At 38.3% G+C, this 16,377-nt stretch overlaps 1 protein-coding gene across 2 annotated transcripts in view; it reads right to left on the bottom strand.

The window, feature by feature from the left end:
* The window catches only part of COMMD3 (COMM domain containing 3), a 459,390-nt gene that overhangs the window by 225,357 nt on the left and 217,656 nt on the right, over positions 1-16,377 (bottom strand). The window lies entirely within an intron of this gene.

Genomic DNA, 16,377 nt, shown 5'->3' with positions numbered 1-16,377 from the left:
GTGGTTTTATCTACCTTTGGTCTTTTTTTTTTCCACAGGGATTTTTTTTTTTTTTTTTTTACTTTAAGTTCTAGGGTACATGTGCACAACGTGCAGGTTTGTTACATATGTATACATGTGCCATGTTGGTGTGCTGCACCCATTAACTCGTCGTTTACATTAGGTATATCTCCTAATGCTATCTCTCCCTCCTCCCCCTCCCTACAATAGGCCCTGGTGTGTGATGTTCCCCTTCCTGTGTCCAGGTGATCTCATTGTTCAATTCCCACCTATAAGTGAGAACATGTGGTGTTTGGTTTTCTGTTCTTGTGATAGTTTACTGAGAATGATGGTTTACAGCTGCATCCATGTCCCTACAAACGACACAAACTCATCCTTTTTTATGGCTGCATAGTATTCCATGGTGTATATGTGCCACATTTTCTTAATCCAGTCTGTTGCTGATGGACATTTGGGTTGATTCCAAGTCTTTGCTATTGTGAATAGTGCTGCAATAAGCATACGTGTGCATGTGTCTTTATAGCAGCATGATTTATAATTCTTTGGGTATCTACCCAGTAATGGAATGACTGGGTCAAATAGTATTTCTAGTTCTAGATCCTTGAGGAATTGCCACACTTTTCCACAATGGTTGAACAAGTCTACAGTCCCACCAATAGTGTAGAAGTGTTCCTATTTCTCCACATCCTCTCCAGCACCTGTTGTTTCCTGATTTTTTTAATGATTGCCATTCTAACTGGTGTGAGATGGTATCTCATTGTGGTTTTGATTTGCATTTCTCTGATGGCCAGTGATGATGAGCATTTTTTCATGTGTCTGTTGGCTGTATGAATGTCTTCTTTTGAGAGATGTCTGTTCATATACTTTGCCCACTTTTTGATGGGGTTGTTTGTTTTTTTCTTGTAAATTTGTTTGAGTTCCTTGTAGATTCTGGATTTTAGTCCTTTGTCAGATGAGTAGATTGCAAAAATTTTCTCCCATTCTGTAGGCTGCCTGTTCACTCTGATGGTAGTTTCTTTTGCTGTGCAGAAGCTCTTTAGTTTAATTAGATCCCATTTGTCAATTTTGGCTTTTGTTGCCATTGCTTTTGGTGTTTTAGACATGAAGTCCTTGCCCGTGCCTATATCCTGAATGGTATTAGCTACGTTTTCTTCTAGGGTTTTTATGGTTTGGGGTCTAACATTTAAGTCTCTAATCTATCTTGAATTAATTTTCGTATAAGGAGGAAGGAAAGGATCCAGTTCTGCTTTCTATTTATAGCTAGCCAATTTTCCCAGCACCGTTTATTAAATAGGGAATCCTTTCTCCATTGCTTGTTTTTGTCAGGTTTGTCAAAGATCAGATGGCTGTAGATGTGTGGTATTATTTCTGAGGACTCTGTTCTGTTCCATTGGTCTATATCTCTGTTTGGGTACCAGTACCATGCTGTTTTGGTTACTGTAGCCTTGTAGTATAGTTTGAAGTCAGGTGGCATGATGCCTCCAGCTTTGTTCTTTTGGCTTAGGATTGTCTTGGCAATGTGGGGTCTTTTTTGGTTCCATATGAACTTTAAAGCAGTTTTTTCCAATTCTGTGAAGAAAGTCATTGGTAGCTTAATGGGGATGGCATTGAATCTATAAATTACCTTGGGCAATATGGCCATTTTCACAATATTGATTCTTCCTATCCATGAGCATGGTATATTCTTCCATTTGTTTGTGTCCTCTTTTATTTCACTGAGCAGTGGTTTGTAGTTCTCCTTGAAGAGGTCCTTTACATCCCTTATAAGTTGGATTCCTAGGTATTTTATCCTTTTTGAAGCTATTATGAATGGGAGTTCATTCATGATTTGGCTCTGTGTTTGTCTGTTACTGGTGTATAAGAATGCTTGTGATTTTTGCACATTGATTTTGTATCCTGAGTCTTTTCTGAAGTAGCTTATCAGCTTAAGGAGATTTGGGGCTGAGATGATGGGATTTTCTAAATATACAATCATGTCATCTCCAAACAGGGACAATTTGATTTCTTCTTTTCCTAACTGAATACCCTTTATTTCTTTCACTTGCCTGATTGCCCTAGCCAGAACTTCCAACACTATGTTGAATAGGAGTGGTGAGAGAGGGCATCCCTGTCTTGTGCCAGTTTTCAAAGGGAATGCTTCCAGTTTTTGCCCATTCAGTATGATATTGGCTGTGGGTTTGTCATAAATAGCTCTTATTATTTTGAGATATATTCCATCATTACCTAGTTTATTGAGAGTTTTTACCATGAAGGCTGTTGAATTTTGTCAAAGGCCCTTTCTGCATCTATTGAGATAATCATGTGGTTTTTGTTGTTGGTTCTGTTTATATGCTGGATTACGTTTATTGATTTGCATCTGTTGAACCAGCCTTGCATCTCAGGGATGATGCCCACTTGATCATGGTGGATAAGTTTTTTGATGTGCTGCTGGATTTGGTTTTCCAGTATTTTATTGAGGATTTTTGCATAGATGTTCATCAGGGATATTGGTCTAAAATTCTCTTTTTTTGTTGTGTCTCTGCCAGGCTCTTGTATCAGGATGATGCTGGCCTCATAAAATGCATTAGGGAGGATTCTCTCTTTTTCTGATGATTGGAATAGTTTCAGAAGGAATGGTACCAGCTCCTCCTTTTACCTCTGGTAGAATTCAGCTGTGAATCCTTCTGGTCCTGGACTTTTTTGGTTGGTAGGCTATTAATTATTGCCTGAATTTCAGAGCCTGCTTTTGGTCTATTCAGGTATTCAACTTCTTCCTGGTTTAGTCTTGGGAGAGTGTAAGTGTCCAGGAAATTATCCATTTCTTCTAGGCTTTCTAGTTTATTTGTGCAGAGGTGTTTATAGTATTCTCTGATGGTAGTTTGTATTTCTGTGGTATCAGTGGTGATATCCCCTTTATCATTTTTTGTTGCGTTTATTTGATTCTTCTCTTTTCTTCTTTATTAGTCTTGCTAGCAGTCTATCAATTTTGTTGATCTTTTCAAAAAAACAGCTCCTGGATTCATTGATTTTTTGGAGGTTTTTTGGTGTCTCTATCTCCTTCAGTTCTGCTCTGATCTTAGTTATTTCTTGCCTTCTGCTAACTTTTGATTGTGTTTGCTCTTGCTTCTCTAGTTCTTTTAATTGTGATGTTAGGGTGTCAATTTTAGATCTTTTCTGCTTTCTCTTGTGGGCATATAGTGCTATAAGTTTCCCTCTACACATTGCTTTAAATGTGTCCCAGAGATTCTGATATGTTGTATATTCTCATTGGTTTCAAAGAACATCTTTATTTCTGCCTTCATTTTGTGATGTACCCAGTAGTCATTCAGGAGCAGGTTATTCAGTTTCCATGTAGTTGAGCGGTTTTGACTGAGTTTCTTAGTCCTGAGTTCTAGTTTGATTGCACTGTGGTCTGAGAGACAGTTTGTTATAATTTCTGTTCCTCTACATTTGCTGAGGAGTGCTTTACTTCCAACTATGTGGTCAATTTTGGAATAAGTGCGATGTGGTGCTGAGAAGAATGTATATTCTATTGATTTGGGGTGGAGAGTTCTGTAGATATCTATTAGGTCTGCTTGGTGCAGAGCTGAGTTCAAGTCCTGGATATCCTTGTTAACTTTCTGTCTTGTTGATCTGTCTAATATTGACAGTGGAGTGTTAAAGTCTCCCATTATTATTGTATGGGAGTCTAAGTCTCTTTGTAAGTCTCTAAGGACTTGCTTTATGAATCTGGGTGCTCCCATATTAGGTGCATATATATTTAGGATTGTTAGCTCTTCTTGATGAATTGATCCCTTTACCATTTTGTAATGGCCTTCTTTGTCTCTTTTGATCTTTGCTGGTTTAAAGTCTGTTTTATCAGAGACTAGGATTGCAACCCCTGCTTTTTTTGTTTTCCATTTGCTTGGTAGATCTTCCTCCATCCCTTTATTTTGAGCCTATGTGTGTCTCTGCATGTGAGATGGGTCCCCTGAACACAGCAAACTGATGGGTCTTAACTCTATCCAATTTGCCAGTCTGTGTCTTTTAATTGGACCATTTAGTCCATTTACATTTAAGGTTAATATTGTTATGTGTGAACTTGATCCTGTCATTTTGATATTAGCTGGTTATTTTGCTCAGTTTCTTCATAGCATCGATGGATTTTACATTTTGGCATGTTTTTGCAATGTCTGGTACCGTTTGTTCCTTTCCATGTTTAGTGCTTCCTTCAGGATCTCTTGTAGGGCAGGCCTGGTGGTGACAAAATCTGTAAGCATTTGCTTGTTTGTAAAGGATTTTATTTCTCCTTCACTTATGAAACTTAATTTGGCTGGATATGAAATTCTGGGTTGAAAATTCTTTTCTTCAAGAATGTTGAATATTGGCCCCCACTCTCTTCTGGCTTGTAGAGTTTGTGCCGAGAGATCTGCTGTTAGTCTAATGGGCTTCCCTTTATGGGTAACCCGACCTTTCTCTCTGGCTGCCCTTAACATTTTTTTCCTTCATTTCAGCTTTGGTGAATCTGACAATTATGTGTCTTGGAGTTGCTATTCTTGAGATATGTCTTTGTGGCGTTCTCTGTATTTCCTGAATCTGAATGTTGGCCTGCCTTACTAGGTTGGGGAAGTTCTCCTGGATGATATCCTGCAGAGTGTTTTCCAACTTGGTTCCATTCTCCCCATCACTTTCAGGCACATCAATCAGACGTAGATTTGGTCTTTTCACATAATCCTATATTTCTTGGAGGCTTTGTTCATTTCTCTTTACTCTTTTTTCTTTAAACTTCTCTTCTCGCTTCATTTCATTCATTTGATCTTGAATCACTGATACTCTTTCTTCCAGTTGATCAAGTCAGTTACTGAAGCTTGTGCATTTGTCACACAGTTCTCGTGTCATGGTTTTCATCTCTATCAGTTATTTTAAGGTCTTCTCTGCATTGATTATTCTAGTTATCCATTCATCCATTATTTTTTCAACGTTTTTAGTTTCTTTGCACTGGTTACGTAGTTCCTCCTTTAGCTCTGAGAAGTTTGATCGACTGAAGCCTTCTTCTCTCAACTCATCAAAGTCATTCTCCATCCAGCTTTGTTCCGTTGCTGGCAATGAGCTGTGTTCCTTTGGAGGGGGAGATGCACTCTGATTTCTTGAATGTCCAGCTTTTCTGCACTGCTTTTGCCCATCTTTATGGTTTTATCTGCCTTTGGTCTTTGATGATGGAGATGTACTAATGGGGTTTTGGTGTGGGTGTCCTTTCTGTTTGTTAGTTTTCCTTCTAACAGTCAGGACCCTCAGCTGCAGGTCTGCTGGAGTTTGCTTGAGGTCCACTCCAGACCCTGTTTGCCTGGGTATCAGCAGCAGAGGCTGCAGAAGATAGAATATTGCTGAACAGTGAGTGTTGCTGTCTGATTCTTGCTCTGGAAGCTTCGTCTCAGAGGTGTACCCAGCCATGTGAGGTGTGAGGTGTTGGTCTGCACCTAGTGGGGGATGTCTCCCAGTTAGTCTACTCAGGGGTCAGGGACCCACTTGAGCAGGCAGTCTCTCCATTCTCAGATCTCAGCCTCCATGCTGGGAGAACCACTGCTCTCTTCAAAGCTGTCAGACAGGGACATTTACATCTGCAGAGGTTTCTGCTGCTTTTTTTTTTTTTTTTTTTTTTTTTTTTTTTTTTTTATTTTTTTTTTTTTTTTTTTTATTTTTTTTTTATTTTTTTTTTTTTTTTTTTTTTTTTTTATTTTTTTTTTTTTTTTTTTTTTTTTTTTTTTTTTTTTTTTTTTTTTTTTTTTTTTTTTTTTTTTTTTTTTTTTTTTTTTTTTTTTCTTTTTTTTTTTTTTAGCTATGCCCTGTCCCCAGAGGTGGGGTCTACAGAGGCAGGCAGGCCTCCTTGAACTGCAGTGGGCTCCACCCAATTCAAGGTTCCCAGCAGCTTTGTTTACCTACTTATGCCTCAGCAATGGCAGGCACCCCTCCCGCAGCCTTGCTGCTGCCTTGCAGTTAGATCTCAGACTGCTGTGCTAGCAGTGAGGGAGGCTCCGTGTGTGGGGGACCCTCCAGGCCAGGTGTGGGATATAATCTCCTGGTGTACCGTTTGCTAAGACCCTTGGTAAAGCGCAGTATTAGGGTGGGAGTTACCCGATTTTCCAGGTGTTGTGTGTCTCAATTTTATTTGCACTGACTTACGATTTGTATGTAACTTAATGTGTGCAAGCTAAACCTGAATTAAAAGGAAAAAAGGGCCAGGTGTGATGGCTGACACCTGTAATCCCAGCACGTTGGGAGGCCAAGGCAGGCAGATCACTGGAGGTCAGGAGTTTGAGACCAGCCTGGGAAACATGTTGAAACTCTGTCTACTAAAAATACAAAAATCAGCTCAGTGTGGTGGCACCTGTAGTTCCAGTTACTCAGGAGGCTGAGGCAGGAGAATCGCTTGAACCTGGGAGGTGGAGGTTACAGTGAGCCCAGATTGTGCCACTAAATTCCAGCCTGGGCAACAAAGAGAGACCCTGTCTCAAAAAAAGAAAAAAAATTAAAGCACTAAGTATATTATTTAAAGTTATACTGTCAACCCTTAGAACAACTTTTAAAAAGGGAGAAGAAAAAGAGCCACCTATCAGGACTGACTTGGGAAATAAAAATTTCACTTTTTATTTTTTACTGCTCTATGAAATTTGCATTTTGCTTGTTTATTAGTGGCTTTTGTATAGTATGCAAATATTTCTTAATTTTGTAAGGTATCCTTTAAAAATTTTTATAAATATTTCATGTTATATGTATATTATGATTTATCATCTTTTATATTATCTTATACATTATTAAAAGTTCTTCCTAGAAGGGTGAATTTATGTTTTGCTTTTTCTCCTTTTCTATAGTGTGTGACTCTCAGGTGCACAACTTTGAAAAATGAGGGGTAAAAAGCTTTCTTTTTAAAAAAGGAATAGGAAAAATCATTTAGAGAAATGTTGCCTACTCTTTCAAGTTAAAAAAATATGTCTAGACCAATTTTAAACAAAATTGTCTGGAATTTTCAGAAGAATGGTGGTAGTAAATGGTGTGTTTTATATGCAAAGACATTGCCTAATTTAGATTTAATGGTAAATTTGTTCATATTATGAGAGCCTAAAAAGGCAATCATTTTATTTTATTTAGAGGAATAGGATTAAAATCACTTAATTTGATTTAATTTAGCAACTACTCCTCTTATTACAAAATTAAGAGAATCATGTTCTTTTCTTAACAAAAACTATGATTTAAAAGTTTTTCCATTATATGAAGTTTTATAAACTAAAAAAATAATATGTCACCTTTAGGAGTGCTAAAAAAGAAAATGGTTTTCAAATTTGGCAACCTCATCACTCCTATTGCTGCTTTCTGTATAAAATTCATTTTAAAGTATTTACTTTTTTTCTTTCATAAAGACTTCAGTGCATCTACAAGAGGAGAAGTGACAAATGAATGAGGTGCATCATGATCACTCGTTTACTCACCTTAGCAGCTTGCTTTTCATTGTACTATTATAATGTAGAAACTCTTTTGATTTGCTTTGATTTTTTGTTACACACCTACACAGGTAAAGACTATTTGGAAAAGCTTTTAGGTGATGTTTCTTCAGTGTGGCTCAAGGCTAACCCCCCACAGAATCACCTGAAATGCCCGTTAAAGGTACCCAATGCTGGGCTGAACCTCAAAACTCCTTGGGTCACATTTGAGAAACTTCTGTGGGTCTTTCTCCATGAAAATTTTAACCAGATGCAAACTCAGGCCATGCAGATAGGGTAAAAGTGAAAGGATGTTAAGACTGTTTGGCCTGGTGTCAACTGGAAAAAGTGTATTCTACTCAACGTCACTCATATTCAAATTTTTACAGAACACTGTGCTAAGCAAACCAAGCACATCTGCATGCCCCGGGCAGACTGTCGCTGCTAGAGGGGTAATGACTCACTGTAGATTGCCAATCAGTTTACTACGTTAAATTGTTGGTTATCCAAGCACAACTACTATTGTGACAGATGGATTCGCAGATTGGCCATTAATTGATATTAATTAAACACCCTTTAGTAGTTTAATAAGAAATCAAAATGCAGAAAGAGAAAAAAAAGAAGAGAAGAGAGATTATTGAAGTGGAAGGACTACAGAGGCAAAAGACAATTTGTTAAAAAAAGAGAAGCATTGTTACTGATGGAAACCAAATTAGAGCTTCGATCTAAAGATCTTCTTGTCTCTTCTAAGTAAAAGCACACAGTATTTTTGTTTTTATGTAGAAATCCAGAGAAGACTGTTATAAAAACTGAAAATAGTAAGCAGCTAGAAGGGCCCAGATGTTTGTTTAGGCTTTGCTGGTCTCCCAGGAGCCCGGCTCATATTTCAGCCCGAGAGCATGCAGCGTCCTTGGCCCGGGGCCACTGCTTGCCTCACAGTGAGACAAGCCAGGATCAGGGTTTGGCTTGACAAACATTTTGTTAACTTATAATTTATTTAGAGACATTAATTGAACCAGGATGATTAAAACTTTTTGAATTAACAGAGTTTAGGATGTGTAACTCAGCATCTTGGCAGTTTTCCAATACACAGTTTTCTATATTGGAATTTAAAAATCTGATGTAAAATTTCAATACACCATTTTAGTTTATAGATGGACTTAGCTAAATTTAAGTAAAAATTATACAAGTTCTCTCTTGTGGTAACTTTAAACTACAAACCCTAACCTGGATTACAAATACCTTCTAATCCCTGGTGGGAAAATTAAAAATATGTGGTATTTCATGGCAAAGTTTTTACTTGAAAGAAAAATGTTTTTAGGATTCAGTTTATTTTAAGAAATAATTTGCTGTCATTATGACTCTTCAACTAATTATACACTTAAATTAGTTATGTATATTTAACAGCAATACCAATAATCATATACTATATAACCTTATATTACAACACAGTTTATATATTTAATATTTTGTTCTTGTGCCCTGAGGCAGTGATATCAAAGTTACAGCCTTAAAAATCAAATTAAAGGAGGATTTCTGAGCTTCAATTTCTGACTCTGTTCTGTATGGATTCCCAGACCACTCAGACAACTGCCTACTATTGTTGAAGCCTTGAGGAGCCCCCAAATACCTAGACAGCATTGGGTTCTGAGGCAGAAGTTACAGGTTGAGAACATCACTGTTTGCAAAGTTAGGACTCAAAAGCTATGAAAGAGGCTTGTCTTGTGGTGAGTCAGGGGTGAAGACAATAGATCCCATTGTGCCTTTGGAGAGGGGTACCAGCTGGCATTGGTAGACCCCTCTCTTCTAGCATTGGCAGATAAACCTCAGTTCTCCACCCACTGAGGGACTTTATACCTAAAGATACGAATCAGCCAAAAAGACCACTCACATAATTCAGGAGGATGCTATAACTTGAAGGGGGCATGCTACCAGACAACCAAAGTAGTTGGCACCTAAGAAGCTGACTTCATTTAAGGAATCAAAGAAAATTTTAATAGTAATGTAGTGAGTGTTGAAGGACATACAGTAAAGCACAAAAGAAGTTTTCTGAAAGGACAGAACTTGACTGCTTTTTTTTTTTGAGACAGAGTCTCACTCTGTTGCCCAGGGTGAAGTATAGTGGTGCAATCTTGGTTCACTGCAACCTCTGCCTCCCAGTTTCAAGCAATTCTCCTGCCTTGGCCTCCCGAGTAGCTGGGATTACAGGAGTGCACCACCACACCTGGCTAATTTTTGTATTTTTAGTAGAGACGGGTTTCACCATGTTGGTCAGGCTGGCCTCGAACTTCTGACCTCAGGTGATCCACCCACCTCAGCCTCCCAAAGTGCTGGGATTACAGGTGTGAGCCACCACGCTTGGCCTTAACTGTGCATTTTAAAGGTCAACAAGTGAAGTGAAAAACAAAGTGGTCACTGCTGAACACGCTGTCAGAGTTGTAGTAGACTGAATGGAGAACATATTCCATCACACAGAACAAATGCATGAGTCACGAAGAAAAGGTTACAAATTTTAGAAGTCCCAGAAGGAAAAGAATAAAGACAGACTTGGGTCTTTGGATTGATAGCGATCACTGAGTTATGAACCAGAACAACAAAAAAAAGACAGTCATATCTTGGTGAAACTTCTATATTCCAGGGACAAAGTCTTACAAGCTTTCAGTCAGAGAGAATGGGACTTTATAAGGGAAAAAGAATTAAACAAGTATCAGCCTTCTCACCTACAGCACTGGAAGCTGGAAAATATCAAAACCAAGAATCCTTTACGCAGCCAAGTGATGGCAAAAGAAAAGGCATTTTTAACACACAAAGAGCTCTCAGGAAAATCTACAACCATGTTCTCTTTCTGAGGAAACACCCCAAGGAACAACTGCAGACAAGTTGAAATCAAAGAATATCTCAAGATAGTAAAAAATAATAATAAAGTACAAAGAATAAGACTGGGTATTGAATCTTGTACTATCTCTAGTTAAATATAAGTGAATGGTGATTGTGTGTCTGAGACCTGCAGTGTAACCATTAAGTGGGGATGCTTCTCACAGATGTTTCCACCACATTTACCCTCTCCTTCCCACATCATCACTCTTCCCCTTCTTACAAGGACAGCATTACAAGCATGGTTGAGAATCCTCTGTCTAAAACCCTTCTCTGACCCCTTCCTCCCTCTTCAGACATTCCCATTTCTACTGTTTTCATTCTACAGTGGAACTTCTCTTAGTTCCTGTCTCCTATTCTTCACCTCCCATTCTCTCATTCTTCTGCTGAAATTTCTCTTGTGAACGTCACTACTAACCTTCTTGTTACCAAAGCCAGTTGATGTGGTTAGAATTTGTGTGCTCGTCCAAATCTCATGTTGAAGTGATTCTCCAGTGTTGGAGGAGGGACCTGGTGAAAGGTGATTGGATCATTGGATGGATTTTCCCCTTGCTGTTCTCGTGAAAGTGAATGAGTTCTCAGGAGATCTGGTTGTTTCAATGGTGTAGCACTTCCACCTTCTCTCGCTTCCTCCTGCTCCAGTCATGCTTCCCCCGCCTTCCGCCATGATTGTAAATTTCCTGAGGTTTTCCCAGCCATCCTTCCTGTATAGCCTATGGAACCATGAGCCAATTAAACCTTTTCTCTTTATAAAATACCCAGTCTCGGGTATTTATTTATTGCAGTGTGAGAACAGACCGATATGTCACTGGTTATTTCTTTTTACCCATTTGTACTGCATCTCTCCACTTTCTAACATTGTCTGATACTTCAGTTCTCTACCTACTGAGGAATTACATACCTAAGGATATAAATCAGCCAAGAAAAACCACTAATCATTTCGGAGGATGCTATAACTTGAAGGAGGCATGCTACCACATAAGCAAAGCAGTTGGCATCAAAGAAGCAGGATTAGTTGAAGGAGTAAATGAGATCTGTAGGATTCAACACGACTGTGGCCATGGACAGTTCCCTCTTTCTTAAAATGCTTTCTTCTGTTGCATTTCATGACATCACACTCTTGACTTCAAGGTCTCTTCCTTCCTTGTTAGCATGGAACAGGGCTAGCATACTAGATCTTTCTTGGTTTCCGCCACACCAACTCTCTAAGCTCCTCCAATCCTATGGATTTAAATGCCATATATATGCCAATGATTTCCAAAATTTCTATCCCAACTCCTAACATCTCCACCAAACTCTACATTCATATTCCTAATGACTTGCATCTCTACCTGGATATACCAAGAACTCCCAATTTCTCTCTCCAGAAAAAATAAACACAAGAAAATGAAACAACTAAAATCTACTTCTTCTCTAGTCTTCTCCACTTATAGCACCACCATCCACCTAATTTATGAAGCCCCCAAATTAGGTAGTCATAGGTGAATAATAAGTCTTTTCTACTAAGTCTTTAATAACAAACTCCTCCGAGCTAAAGGAGCATGTTGTAACCCAATGCAAAGAAGCTAAGAACCTTGAAAAAAGGTTAGACGAATTGCCAACTAGAATAACCAGTTTAGAGAAGAAAATAAATGGCCCTATGGAGCTGAAAAACACAGCATGAGAACTTCATTGAAGCATATACGAGTATCAATAGCCGAATAGATCCAGCAGAAGAAAGGATATCAGAGATTAAAGATCAACTTAATGAAATAAAGTAAGAAGACAACATTAGAGAAAAAAGAATAAAAAGGAACAAACAAAGCCTCAAAGAAATACGGGAATATGTAAAAAGACCAAATCTACGTTTGATTGGTGTACCTGAAAGTGATGGGGAGAATGGAACCAAGTAGGAAAACACTCTTCAAGATATGATGCAGGGGAACTTCCCCAACCTAGCAAGACAGGCCAACATTCGAATTCAGGAAATACAGAGAACACCACAAAGATACTCCCCAAGAAGAGCAACTCCAAGACATATAATCATCAGATTCACCAAGGTTGAAATGAAGGAAAAAATGTTAAGGGCAGCCAGACAGAAAGGTCGGGATACCCACAAAGGGAAGCCCATCAGACTAACAGCAGATCTCTCAGCAGAAACCCTACAAGCCAGAAGACAGTGGGGGCCAATATTCAAAATTCTTAAAGGAAATAATTTTCAACCCAGAATTTCATAACCAGCCAAACGAAACTTCATAAGAGAAGGAGAAATAAAACCCTTTACAAACAAATGCTGAGAGATTTTGTCACCACCAAGCCTGCCTTATAAGAGCTCCTGAAGGAAGCACTAAACATGGAAAGGAACAACTGGTACCAGCCACTGCAAAAACATACTAAATTGTAAAGACCATTGATGCTATGAAAAAACCTGCATCGACTAACAGGCAAAATAAACAGCTAGCATCATAATGACAGGATCAAATTCACACATAACAATATTAACCTTAAATGTAAATGGGCTAAATGCCCCCAATTAAAAGACACAGTCTGGCAAACTGGATAAAGAGTCAAGACCCATCAGTGTGCTGTATTAAGGAGACCCATCTCACATGCAGAGACACACATAGGCTCAAAATTAAGGGATGGAGGAATATTTACGAAGCAAATGGAAAGCAAAAAAGAAAAACAAAACAAAACAAAAAACAAAAAACAAAAAGCAGGAGTTGCAATCCTAATCTCTTATAAAACAGACTTTAAACCAAAAAAGATCAAAAGAGACAAAGAAGGGCATTATATACCGGTAAGGATCAATGCAACAAGAAGACCTAACTATCCTAAACACATATGCACCCAACACAGGAGCACCCAGAGTCATAAAGCAAGTTCTTAGAGACCAACAAAGAGGCTTAGACTCCCACACAATAATAGTGGGAGGCTTTAACATCCCACTGTCAATATTAGATGGATCAATGAGACAGAAAATTAACAGGTTATTCAGGACTTGAACTCAGCTCTGCACCAAATGGACCTAATAGAAACCTACAAAACTCTCCACCCCAAATCAACAGAATATACATTCTTCTCAGCACCAAACAGCACTTATTCTAAAATTGATCACATAATTGGAAGTAAAACACTCCACAGCAAATACGTAAGAATGGAAATCATAAAAACAGTCTCTGAGACCACAGTGCAATCAAATTAGAACTCAGGATTAAGAAACTCACTCAAAACCACACAACTACATGGAAACTGAACAACCTGCTCCTGAATGAATATTAGGTAAATAACAAAATGAAGGCAGAAATAAAGATGTTCTTTGAAACCAATGAGAACGAAGACACAATGTACCAGAATCTCTGGGACACATTTAAAGCAGTATGTACAGGGAAATTTATAGCACTAAATACCCATAAGAGAAAGCAGGAAAGATCTAAAATTGACACCCTAACATCACAACTAAAAGAACTAGAGAAGCAAGAGCAAACAAATTCAAAAACTAGGAGAAGACAAGAAATAACTAAGATCAGAGCAGAACTGAAGGAGATAGTGAAATAAAAAACTCTTAAAAAAATCAGTGAATCCAGGAGTTTGTTTTTTGAAAAGATCAACAAAATAGATAGACTGCTAGCTACACTAATTAAGAAGAAAAGTGAGAAGAATCAAATAGACACAATAAAAAATGATACAGGGGATATCACCCTGATCCCACAGAAATACAAACTACCGTCAGAGAATACTATAAACACCTCTATGCAAATAAATTAGAAAATCTGAAGAAATTGGTAAGTTCCTGGAAGCATACACCCTCCCAAGTCTAAACCAGGAAGAAGTCAAATCCCTGAATAGACCGATAACAAGTTCTGGAATTGAGGCAGTAATCAATAGCCTACCAACCAAAAGAAGTCCAGGACCAGATGAATTCACAGCTGAATTCTACCAGAGGTACAAAAAGGAGCTGGTACCATTCCTTCTGAAACTATTCCAATCAATAGAAAAAGAGGGAATCCTCCCTAATGCATTTTATGAGGCCAGCATCATCCTGATACCAAAACCTGGCAGAGACACACCAAAAAAAAAAAAAAAAAAAAAAAAAATTCAGGCCAATATCCCTGATGAACATCGATGCAAAAAATCCTCAATAAAATACTGGAAAACCAAATCCAGCAGCACATCAAAAAGCATATCCACCACGATCAAGTCGGCTTCATACTTGGGATGCAAGGTTGGTTCAACAGATGCAAATCAATAAACGTAATCTATCACATAAACAGAACCAATGACAAAAACCACATGGTTATCTCAATAGATGCAAAAAGGCATTCAACAAAATTCAACAGGCCTTCATACTAAAAACTCTCAATAAACTAGGTAATGATGGAATATATCTCAAAATAATAAGAGCTATTTATGACAAACCCACAGCCAATATCATACTGAATGGGCAAAAACTGGAAGCATTCCCTTTAAAAACCGGCACAAGACAAGGATGCCCTCTCTCACCACTCCTATTCAACATAGTGTTGGAAGTCCTGGCCAGGGCAATCAGGCAAGAGAAAGAAATAAAGGGTATTCAATGAGGAAAAGAGGAAGTCAAATTGTCTCTGTTTGCAGATGACATGATTGTATACTTAGAAAACCCCAACGTCTCAGCTCCAGATCTCCTTAAGCTGATAAGCAACTTCAGCGGAGTCTCAGGATAAAAAATCAATGCACAAAAATCACAAGCATTCCTATACGCCAATAACAGACAAACAGAGCCAAATCGTGAGTGGACTCCCATTCACAATTGCTACAAAGAGAATAAAATACCTAGGAATACAACTTACAAGGGATGTGAAGGACCTCTGCAAGGAGAACTACAAACCACTGCTCAAGGAAATAAGAAAGGACACAAACAAATGGAAGAACATTCCATGCTCATGGATAGGAAGAATCAATATAGTGAAAATGGCCATATTGCCCAAAGTAATATATAGATTCAGTGCTATCCCCATCAAGCTACCAATGACTTTCTTCACAGAATTGGAAAAAACTACTTGAAACCTCGTATGGAACCAAAAAAGAGCCTGCATAGCCAAGACAATCCTAAGCAAAAGGAACAAAGCTGGAGGCATCACGCTACCTGACTTCAAACTATGCCTCAAGGCTACAGTAGCCAAAACAGCATGGTATTGGTACCAAAACAGATATATAGACCAATGAAACAGAACAGAGGTTTCACAAATAGCACCACACATCTACAGCCATCTGATCTTTGACAAACCTGACACAAACAAGAAATGGGGAAAAGATTCCCTATTTAATAAATGGTGTTGGGAAAACTGGCTAGCCATATGCAGACAACTGAAACTGGACCCCTTGTTTACACCTTATACAAAAATCAACTCAAAATGGATTAAAGACTTAAACGTAAGACCTAAAACCATAAAAATCCTAGAAGAAAACCTGGGCAATACCATTCAGGACATAGTCATGGGCAAAGACTTCATGTCTAAAACACCAAAAGCAATGGCAACAAAAGCCAAAATTGACAAATGGGATCTAATTAAACTAAAGAGCTTCTGCACGGCAAAAGAAACTGTCATCAGAGTGAACAGGCAACCTACAGAATGGGAGAAAATTTTTGCAATCTATCCATCTGACAAAGGGCTAATGTCCAGACTCTACAAAGAACTGAAACAAATGTACAAGAAAAAAACAACCCTATCAAAAAGTGGGCAAAGGATATAAACAGACACATCTCAAAAGAAGACATTTATGCAGCCAACAAACATATGAAAAAATGCTCATCATCACTGGTCATCAGAGAAATGCAAATCAAAACCACAATGAGATACCATCTCATGCCAGTTAGAATGGCGATCATTAAAAAGTTGGAAACAACAGATGTTGGACAGGATGTGGAGAAATAGGAAGGCTTTTACACTGTTGGTGGGAGTGTAAATTAGTTCAACCATTGTGGAATACAGTGTGGCGATTTCTCAAGGATCTAGAACTAGAAATACTATTTGACCCAACAATTTCATTACTGGGCATATACCCAAAGGATTATAAATCATTCTACTATAAAGACACATGCACACGTATG

This window comes from Macaca thibetana, chromosome 9 (genome assembly GCF_024542745.1).
Source record: "Macaca thibetana thibetana isolate TM-01 chromosome 9, ASM2454274v1, whole genome shotgun sequence".
In the NCBI taxonomy this organism is placed as follows: domain Eukaryota; kingdom Metazoa; phylum Chordata; class Mammalia; order Primates; family Cercopithecidae; genus Macaca; species Macaca thibetana.
This window is presented reverse-complemented; position numbering and strand designations above follow the sequence as displayed.